Source organism: Etheostoma spectabile, chromosome 3 (genome assembly GCF_008692095.1).
Source record: "Etheostoma spectabile isolate EspeVRDwgs_2016 chromosome 3, UIUC_Espe_1.0, whole genome shotgun sequence".
Classification (NCBI taxonomy): domain Eukaryota; kingdom Metazoa; phylum Chordata; class Actinopteri; order Perciformes; family Percidae; genus Etheostoma; species Etheostoma spectabile.
The window spans coordinates 3227590-3228559 of NC_045735.1; positions in this window are offsets into that span (position 1 = coordinate 3227590).

Here is a 970-nt window from a genome sequence, read left to right on the forward strand (position 1 = left end):
CTGGGGTGTTTGGTTAATTTTTTGACACGGGACGCTTCCTTTAGTCGCCTGTCAGTGGCGTCATATGACCTTTCACCCTCTAGTTACTCATGACTTCCGTCAGAACACGGTCACCCAGATGATATATACTGTACTACTGTGTCACAAAAAGAAATACTTGTGACCATAATACTGCTTTTTTTGCTACACAACATAATTTTGTGATTAATTACATGCCACTTTGCAACACAGTAATACACCAGAGACCTTAATTTTTGTTACATTTCAACATCGAGCCAGCTTAACTTTACTGCAACGTGTTGGTTGACAAGTAGCTAACGCTAATGCTAGGTGGGTAACATTAGTGGACGGGCTTGGGTGTTTGGTTTGACCAAGTCCTATGTAGGGTGGGCCTAAGCCATTCACAGCACGGTAGGTCAAGTATCAGTGTCTTGAATTTGAATTTGAATTTTTTATTTTTCACAAAAACGTAAAGTAAGAAACCTCAATTAAAAGATTGCTTATGAGGAGTAGTGAAACTACTATAGAGATCTGAACCTTTTGCACCAACTCTGGTTCAGTTGGTTCTGTGCAGGTTACAACAGAGCACCACTGTGCCAGGAAGGTTTGTGGAGACAGATGATACCCCTCATACCAGAGGAATCCCAGAATCAAAGGCTTTGTCCGTGGGGGTGCCGCTCCCACTGTTCAACCTCAACCTTGTGTTTTTCTGCAGGTCTTTTAGTAAAGCCATACCGTACATGCTCAGTGGTGACATTTCCCTATTATTTCAGACGTTTTTGGTTTCTAAAGTTGTACTTTTTTTTTTATTATACTTTATTAATCCCACAGGGGGAAACTACACTTTTCACTCAGTTATTGTTGCACACATTACAAACAGGCCTGAATTACACCCACATGCTCAGGACCTACACATGCACTACTGGAGAGATGTCAGAGTGAGGGGGCTGCCCATGGAAAGGCGCCCCGA